The sequence below is a fragment of the Palaemon carinicauda genome, chromosome 20 (genome assembly GCF_036898095.1).
Source record: "Palaemon carinicauda isolate YSFRI2023 chromosome 20, ASM3689809v2, whole genome shotgun sequence".
In the NCBI taxonomy this organism is placed as follows: Eukaryota; Metazoa; Arthropoda; class Malacostraca; order Decapoda; family Palaemonidae; genus Palaemon; species Palaemon carinicauda.
In genome coordinates, this window is record NC_090744.1 from 91,611,632 (window position 1) to 91,622,012 (window position 10,381).

The following is a 10,381-nucleotide window of genomic DNA, read 5'->3' on the forward strand; positions in this document are numbered from 1 at the left end:
TGGAATTATTTAAATATTTAGGAACTATGATCTCTAATATACAATCTTTAGAATTGGAGTTTAATGAAAAAAGGAAAAAAAAAATCAAATCAGACAATGGCTAGGTTAAGTAAAATCTGGAATTCAAATCGCCTGAAATTACATATAAATATCAGAGTTTATATCAGTTAAGTAAGATCGGTGTTAGCGTACGGACATGAGTCGTGGTATGACAATGAAACAATATCCAACAGATTTAGTAGATTTGAGGACAAAGCCCTCAGAAGAATAATGGGAGTTAAATGGCAGGACAGGATTAAAAAGGAACCTGTAAGAGAGATTACTCAAGTGGCATATATGGATTATATCATGGTGAGTGGTAGATGGAGATGGTTTGGGCATGTTCTTCGCACTCCCCAAGAGAGATTCATTCACCAAACTTTCAACTGGGCTCAGCAAGGCACTAGAAGAAGAGATGGAAGACCCAGCTTTGATGGTGATGGTTACCGATTGGATTGTGGAAGGTTTTCCTTCAAATATAAATAACAGATACAATGATGATCTTTACTTATAACTTACTAAATTTGCTCGTAAATGTAAGTTCTTTTAATAAGTTTGTAACTGTAATTCTAATACAGTTTCAATTGTTTGTTTTTTCACATTTATCTGCATGAGAACACTTATACCAATATTTGTTTACGTAGATATTTCCTTTAAATTTGGAAAATAAAAATATGTTTCATATAATGTTTCAGCGTTTAGAGGAAATTTCTACGAAAACAAAAATCAGTTTTAGTGCTTCAATTCAGATAACATTAAAAAAAAAAAAACTGTAAAACTGTATTACAATTACAGTTAGAAATTTATTGAAAGAATTTACACATGCAAGTGAACAGTAACCAATATCTTAAGATAGCATTGAAAAACAGGGCCTGTGACAGCCACACCTGTCCCAAATCCCAAGTGATTATGTTATTTAAACCAACCGAAGAATGACTAAAAGTTTTAATTTCAACTTCCAACTTATACCGATTCATTATTAACTCCGCCAAGGAGGTTATGCGATCGACACAGTTTATTTATTTGTCTGTCTGTGTCTGTGGGCAGGATTACGTCAAAATTACTGGAAAATTTTTGACTAAAATTTCACCACAATTAGATCTTAGGTCATGGAAGAACCCATAAAATTTTGGAGATCATCCGGATCCTTATTCTAAATACGGATTTTTATTTTCGCCATTTTGAAACCACAAATAGTTAAGGAACGGCCACACCCAGATGATTGTGGTAAGCGATAGGATCAATTGAAGAGGATCTCCACATTGATAAAAATATTCCTGGGATATAATAATTCTAAAATGACGCATACACACACACACACACACACACACACACATATATATATATATATATATATATATATATATATATACATATATATATATATATATGCTGTTTATATATATATATATATATATATATATATATATATATATATATATATATGTGTGTGTGTGTGTGTGTGTGTATGTTTAAATATACTGTATTATATTCATATATATATATATATATATATATATATGTATATACTGTATATATATACATATACACACATACACACACACACACACACACATATATATATATATATATATATATATATATATATATATATATATATACATATATATACATATACATATATACACACACATATATATATATATATATATATATATATATATACATATATATATATATATATATATATATATATATATGTATATATATATATATATCCATATACATACCCATATATATATATATATATATATATATATATATATATCTATATATATATACATATGTATATATACTGCATACATACATATATATACTGTATATATATATATATATATATATATATATATATATATATATATATATATATATATATATATATATATATATATATATATATATATATATATATATGTATATATATGTATATATATACACACATATATATACATATAAATAGTGTATATATATGTATATATATATTTATATATATACAGTATACATACATATATATATACCGTATATATATAAATATATATATATATATTTATATATATTTACATATTTATAATACATATATGTGTATATATTGTATATATGTATATCTATATAGACCTATATACATATCTATATATATGCATACATATATATATATATATATATATATATATATATATATATATACAGTATATATATATATATATATATATATATATATATATATATATATATATATATATATATATATATATAAACAAAACCATTCTGGTAATAGTAATACTTTTAATAATTAATATTATACATTTTGATATGGATACACTAATTAGAAAACTAATCTTATGTAAAATGGCTTGCATATATTCTAACATTTCTATTTCCAACATTACAATAAAACCATTAATATTTTTTCTTCTGTCTAGTGGTATTTCAGTAACTTCGAAAATTCAGTAAAACATACAAATTCCGAAAACTAATTTAATAGATTATGCACATTAGCTTTCAAATATTCTAAATCATTTCTATTTCCATATTCCCATAAAACCCTTGATATTCATTTGTCTGCCTTCCGGTATTTCAGCAACTTTAGTTGTGGCTCATGACCAGCTGTGAGTGTTCCGCAATATTCCAATTCTTCTGCAGTTTGGACGACCAATGTGGTTGTCTTCAAACCAATTCGAAAGAAGAATTAGCTCCTCAAAACATCGACATGAGAGTCAAGATTATTAACTGGGTCAAAAGAAAGAGCTTTAGAGTATCATTTTGACATAAAACAAAGTTCACATTTGTATTATATAAACATCCTCTGATTTTCCCGTCAAAAAAAAAAAAAAACATTCTTTCACCGCCATCAAAAGAGAATGCTCAAAATCGCAGTTAATGACACTAGCCCGTGCAATTGGTACCATCTTTTTAATTATTCATAGAAATCTCGCATATATTGCACGCTGTTTATTGTGCAATCTATACTGATAAAGAAATTGAGGTGAAATGGCAAATGATCCATCAACATACCAGATAGGTGACGATGCTAAATGTTGCAGGACTCTCCACCAAATATTATGATTCTTTCCAACATTTCTTACAGGTGACGTACACACACACATACACACACACACACATACACACACATATATATATATATATATATATATATATATATATATATATATGTATACATATATATACATATATACACACACACATATATATATATATATACATATATATATATATATATATATATATATATATATATATATATATATATATATATACATATATCTTCAGCCGTTGCTAGTCCACAGCAGGACAAAGGCCTTAGAAATATCCTTCCACTCGCATCTGTTTATGGTCTCTCTATGCCTGTCTACAGTATACCTGTAAATTTTCTTAGCTTCTCTATCCAAAGTCTTCTCTTACTTTCCCTGTTTCGTTTGTAATCTTTAGAGACCCATTATTATTCTTAACGTACTTTTATTACCTATCGTTCTTATTATATGTCCTACCATTGTCTGTAATATCCTCTACTTTAGACTGCTCACTTATCCACGTTCTTTTCGTCTGTAAGTAATATTCCCATAATTAATCTTCCAAATGCTCTTTTAGTTGTAACTAGCTTATGTTCTAAGGATTTAGTAAGGCTTCAAGTTTCTCATACTGTAAAACAATCTGATTAAATAATTTTTTTTCAGAGAAAGTGGTCTTTTGCATTTCACAATTGCATTTTATTTACTTAAAGCTCTCCGTATAATGCTTATCGTCTTCCATGAGTATGTATATTCATCTAGAATCTCTAAAGGTTGTCTATAGCCCTTATTTGTTGTCTCTTAATTTTCATTTAGTGTTATATTAATTTTACTTAAATTATTTTTTTCCTATATTTTTATATCAATATTTCAAATCATATTTTTCAATTCCTTCCATGATTCGCTAAACCAATTAGGCCATCAATAAATTTTTCGTTGTTAAGGTATTCACAATTAATGTTAATTCCTGCATTTTCTCAATTTAAATTCTTAAAAACTTTTTCTAGGCATGATATGAAGAAATTAGTAGAGATAGTGTCACTCTCTCTAACTCCTTTTTCATTGGAATCTACTTACTATAGTTTTAGGACTGCTGTATTTCACGTATAAATATCATTAAGTGCTCTTACAAAAGATTTATCATTTATCGTTTTTGAAGTGCTTTAATTACTGTTGAAGTTTTGACAGAATCAACAACTTTTGCATACCTAGTGTTTGTCATACTGTTTTGATTTTCCCATTAGCTGGTTCATTACTTGGATATGGCAGGTTTTAGGGGCAACAAAAAAAGAAAAACATAATATCTCTAATGTGTTCGATTACTTTTTTTCGTAATTTTCCAAATTTTATTCTTTAGTTATCTTTTAATTTTTTCTTCTCATTTAAGTGGTATATTTAAGTTTCCTTTATTTGATTTAAGTTGAATAATTCTTTCAACAAAATTTGTTTCTTTAGAGAAGGCTGGAAGATGAAAGGATTATCTAAATGTATATCAGAAAGAAAAATTACATTTCAGGAATCTGATGGTGAAAGAATAGGCAATTATAGAAATGATATGTTTATTTAGAATTCACGGAAATTGAAGGAAGTACAAACTTCCCTTTAAATATCATTCACACCTAATAAAACCTTGCTTCAAAAACATTGATCCAAAAAGTTAAGAACTATTTTCCAAGGTTTTAAGGAAGGTCGATCACAGCGATATTATGATTCCTGAGACGTCATCCAAAGGGTTCCATTTAGATCCTTAATGCTCAACGGTGGCTACAGTTCGTGGGTAATGGTAAGGTCCGAAGGGATACCCGAGACCTTGGTTGTAGGCGAGTGGGAATCTGTTGCTGTAGGTGAGAGGGAGATCGTGGCCGTAGGTGAGAGGGAATCGATTGCTGTATGTCAGCGGAGATGCTAGATTCTGGAGGTGAGGGAATCCGTGGGCTGAAAGAGAAAGTTTCATTCGCTTTACTTTCCTGCATTATCAAGAAATTTTCCCTATTAAGAGATAAATACGCATAAACAATATACATTCATGCATATATATATATATATATATATATATATATATATATATATATATATATATATATATATATATATATATATATATATATATATATAAAGAGAGAGAGAGAGAGAGAGAGAGAGAGAGAGAGAGAGAGAGAGAGAGAGAGAGAGAGAGAGAGAGAGAGAGAGAGAGCGCAAAATAATAGAATCTCGGGCAAACAAATTATTATGTCCAGAATAACATTTCTTTAATTCTATAGAAGTAAATAATACATTGAAAATATTTTTAGGGTTTATTCCTAAAATATTTCTTTCAATAAGCAACAAATATTATCATCATCTCCTTCGCCTATTGACGTAAAGGGTCTTCATTATATTTCTCCAGTTGTACCTATACTTCTCCATCCATCATCTCCATCCATCAAAGTCCTCAGCCATGTAGGCCTGGGTCTTCCAACTCGTCTAGTAACTTGTGGAGCCCAGCTGAACGTTTGATGAACTAATCTCTCTTGGGAAGTGCGAAGAGTATGCCCAAACAATCTTCATCTACCTTTCTCCATGATCACATCCACATATGGCACTCGAGTAATCTCTGTTATAGTTTCTTTTCTAATACTGTCCTGCCATTTAACTCCCAATATTCCTTTGAGGGCTTTGTTCTCAAATCTACGAAGTCTGTGGGATATTCTTTAATTGTTGCATTATGTACCATGTACTTACAATCACACTAATCTCACTAAACTGATATATAGCCTGATTTTTATATGTAATTTAAGGCGATTTGATTTCCAGATTTTACTTAACCTATCTATTGTCTGATTTTTTTCTAATCTTTCAGTCTTTCATTAAACTCTATCTCTAAAAACCCTGTATTAGAGATCATAGTACCTTAATATTTAAGTGATTCTACTTCATTAACCCTTTCTCCTTCCGATGATATTTCATTTTCCACTGCTAATTCCGTTCTCACCATCTCTGTCTTTCTTCTTTTAATCTTGAGACTAACCTCCTGTGATATTTCATGCATTCTGGTAAGCAAACATTGCAAGTTCTGTGGTGTTCTGCTAATACGGACAGCGTCATCAGCATTGACGATTTTTTGTTAAAAATATATAGATATCCATCGTGTATCAATTTGCTTCTTCCACGTTCTGACAAAATTTCTGTTTCCAATTTGAAAAAGGGTTTACACAACTGAAAAATATTTTCTTGAATTGAGCTAAAAGAGAGAGAGAGAGAGAGAGAGAGAGAGAGAGAGAGAGAGAGAGAGAGAGAGAGAGAGAGAGAGAGGGGGGGGGCATATCTAACTGTAACGTATAGGTACTTATTTCATAGTTACATGAGTAAAAGAGTGAGAGGGATAATTCGATTGTTATAACAACCAATCGCTAATTTATAACGTGGCCTTTCTTCATCTTCTTTTTGATGGGCATATGCTTCTTCTTCTTTGCCCCAGTAGAGATTTCATTAATAATTCTATGAGCAATTTTTAAACCATAGCTATTTGTGGCAAAAACGATAGTTTGAAATTAAAATGATAATATCTTAATGAAAATAAATGAATGGTGATTTGAAGAGAAATGAACTTACGATGCGTGTAGTGAAGAACGGACGCCTCAGATCTTGCAATAGCTACAGCCACAATAAAGAAAAGAATCTGCGAAGAAAAAAAAATTAATTCCCAATAACACTTGTTTGAAGGTTAAATAAAATTATTTCTGAAATAATCTTCTCTCTATTATGGCATAACCTATTATTGATGAGCTTTAGCTTTGATAATCAATGACAAAACTACTATAAATCGGAAAAATATTTTTGATCTAATTGATTACCAATATAAATTTCTTTTATTAAAACGTGCACTGTAAATATAGAGCTGGATACACAAGTAGTTAGATACTGCAGAGATAGTGAAAGTTGATAACTGTAACCTGTGATTCTGAATCAAGATCAAAATCATTACTTTAGACTACTCTATAGTATCCAAGTAATGCTAAGCTGTGTTCAGGAAGTTGTAGAATCTTCTTACCAATAACCTTCAATTAAACAGGTATGAACCTCTCCTACCCTACAATGGGAGATCATTTCATTATACTCAAACATTCCCGGGAGCATAATGATATTCATACTCACCAAGCCCTTCATGATGAGAGAGTAAGTGTGTGATGGGGATCCTTCTTCAGAATACTCTGCAGCAAATCCATCTGACGAGGCGATACTTATACCGGGAAGCGACCTTGGGGAAGGAGGACTCACTCGGCGACGCCTCTGGTAATTATTCCTCATAAATGACAATTGATTAAAACGAGGACGAAAGAAAAAAAAAAGAATCAAAAGCTTTGGAAATCCACTTCTTTGTTTTATTTGCAAATTTAATATAATTCCAATAATATCATTATTAGAACCTCGTCATGAGTTTGTCGGAATTCCTTAGATAAGAAAATCCGTTGGAAATGAAAGTTTTTAAGATCTATTTCCCTTCCTTTGTTTCTCTTTCGTATTTATGGAGATAGAGGATTTGTCACTAAGTAAATATTTACTAGGTAGATAGATATGGGTTATTTCGAGTAATTGGATGTATCACCCGCTTCCATATACAAACACTTCATTTGAAGTAGAATAATAGAATTCATTCAGTCATACTACCTGATCTACTGTATGTCATAAGTGGATATTTACAAGTGTCATGAATTCCTTTAGAGCAAACAAGTCAAAGAGACTCAATTATATATATATATATATATATATATATATATATATATATATATATATATATATATATATATATATATATATATATATGTGTGTGTGTGTATATTATGTATATATATAATGTATATATATTATGTATATATATACATAATTTTATATATATATATATATATATATATATATAAATCATATATATTTATATATATATATATATATATATATATATAAATCATATATATATATATATATATATATATATATATATATATATATATATATATATATATATATATATATATATATATATATAAATGCGTGTGTACAAAACGAGAGAGTTGAAGTGAATAACAATGATTATGAAATATAGAAAAATCCCGTTTGATTATTATGGATATGAAATTAGATGAATAATAAAATTCATTCAGTCATTCTTCTGAATTTCTGTATTACGCGGATATTTACAAGTGTTACGAATTCTTATTTGTTTCAAGTGCCAAGTGGTCGTATGGTAATTGTGGCTTAAAACATAAAAATATGGGAAACGAGGATAATGACAGAAGTTACTCCGTATCTTTTCAAACAATTCGTGTCTTTAACAAAAAGAAATTCACATGATTGTTGAGCACATAAATATTCAGTTACGGTAGCGTTGAACTTTGACAATCTATCCAAGATTCTCTTAACCATATTATTAATTATCATATAACAAACCATCTCAGCCATATTAATATTACAATCTCTGAATTCTTCCAAACCATTACAGTCCATTATATAATGATACAAAGTATGTGATTTGACATTACTACATAATTTGCAAGACATTCCTTCAGAACCTTCATCATACTCCCATATACTTGTATATCTACATCCAAACCGTAACCTCATCATAAAAAGAGTTATATCGGGGTGAAGCTCCACCATAAGAAAAACAAGTATTGTTCATAACATCATAGCGTTTCGCACTCCTGCTGCCATTGTTCATTATCATACGAACATCTTCAAACTGCCACTTATTCCTCATTCTTCATAATTCAGATTTTATTCTAGCAATGCCTAATATACAATTGTATTCTATGATCTCCTTGTCACACCAATCCTTAGGCAAACAATCAGCAACTTTATTAAAGTAAATACCACAATGAGACAGAATCCACACGAAATTTACCTCACACTTAAATGAATTTATTTTGCGTAAATATTTTGTACATTTTAACAGTTTCCTTCGAATATCTAGATTGCTTTTCAACAAATAATGTTTGTAATTCTTGTGGATGACAATATTTTTTCCTAACATCTACTACATTTATTTGTACAGACACAATATATCGCAGTACAGGTACACAAAATTCTATTGCATTGTACTCAAACATTTGACAACGCCTTTTAGTATAAGTACTCATCATAAAGCTTCTAGCAAAGCTAGATCTGGATTGATCTATAGCAGACTTTAGACTATTATCACCTTCTAATGAGTCTCAAGGCAGAGATCACTGTCAGTTCTTGAATTCTACGCATAACGCTCAGAATATTCAGTTCCCTTTTCAGGATTTCTATTTTTGTTGTTCTCGCACAACCAAGAACAATATTCATTCCTTCATTTTGCCCAACCTCTAATGACCTAATATCCTTTTCTGAAAACGACAATATTGGGGCTGAGTTGTCAATAATACTCCTTACAGGGATTAGAACTACTGACCTCAAACAGGTACATCAACACCATTTCCTCTATTACATAACACTCTTAAAGGTTTTAACCTACATGCACATATGTTCGTGACCAAGGAAAGTTGATCCTTAACATTACTAAAACTGTTAAACATTCCAAGATATTTATAGCTAATTACCTTTCCCAACCTCATTCCATTCAATAAGAATTCTTGTCCATCGCAGTTCTTGAATGGTATTTGTTGATAACCAACCCTAAGCGAACGCACAAACACTGAAGTCCATCAATAACCTTGGTCAAACTTTTTTCATCTACACATTGAAGTAGGATAATGTCATCATAGTCGAGATTCTGAGAATTCCTAAAAAAGCTTAAAGAAGCTACATTGTCCATAAGAATATTAAAAAGCATAGGGCTCAATACTCCACCTTACGGCGTACCAAGTTCAAACTCTTTCTGTTTAGATTCTCCACATAAAAACATTTGCTCCAACTTTGAACTTTTGAAGTTCTACTGATTCAACTACCCGATTAGGAAGATCATTCCACAACTTCTTTACAGCTAGAATAAATCTTAAAGATAGTTGTAGAAGGCCTCAATATTTCAAAATTTCCTTTAACACCAGAATAAAATGAGACACTTTTTGAGATATGCGGTTACACTAGATTTCTGGTTATTGATAATTCATATTTTTTTTATTTGTAACTATTCTGATATCACTTCTTGCCTGAGAAGTAGATTTGCTCAAAATATGTTGATGTTTGTTAATGATAAAATGATGAAACGAGTCCAGGTAAAGGGAGATGAAAAATTAATCATAACGTAAAATTATTATAGTTATAGGAAAGAAAAATATTTCTTAACTTTCATATCCATTTCAAGAAAAAAAAAGATAAATCAGACACATTTTCGTATC